The following is a 283-nucleotide window of genomic DNA, read 5'->3' as shown; positions in this document are numbered from 1 at the left end:
CCCCACGGCGGGCTCCCCCCGCCCCACGGAGCCCAGGAGCCCCGCGTGTCCTCGGCCCCCCGGAGGGGGGCAACCAAGGTCCCCAGAAGAGCCCTTCGACGGATGGGGGGAAAGGTGTCCCGTCCCCCCCCAAGGGCGAGCTGCGGGCCCCACACGCCCGCCGAGGCCTGCAGGACTGGGGGGGTGGGGGGTGGGTGTGCAGCGCAGCCCAGCCCAGCCCCAGCGGCGCCTTTGTTGTCGCCGGGCTTCTCCCCCCGCCCTCCCGGGGGCTGAATCCGCCGTG

General features: G+C 77.0%; 1 protein-coding gene across 1 annotated transcript in view; it reads right to left on the bottom strand.

The window, feature by feature from the left end:
* TOB2 (transducer of ERBB2, 2) overlaps nt 1-283 on the bottom strand; it is a 9898-nt gene that overhangs the window by 7920 nt on the left and 1695 nt on the right. The window lies entirely within an intron of this gene.

Source organism: Haliaeetus leucocephalus, unplaced genomic scaffold, assembly GCF_000737465.1.
Source record: "Haliaeetus leucocephalus isolate CR32 unplaced genomic scaffold, Haliaeetus_leucocephalus-4.0 Scaffold0, whole genome shotgun sequence".
NCBI classification, from domain to species: Eukaryota; Metazoa; Chordata; class Aves; order Accipitriformes; family Accipitridae; genus Haliaeetus; species Haliaeetus leucocephalus.
Note: the sequence above shows the minus strand (reverse complement) of the source record. Positions and strands in the feature narration are given on the sequence as shown.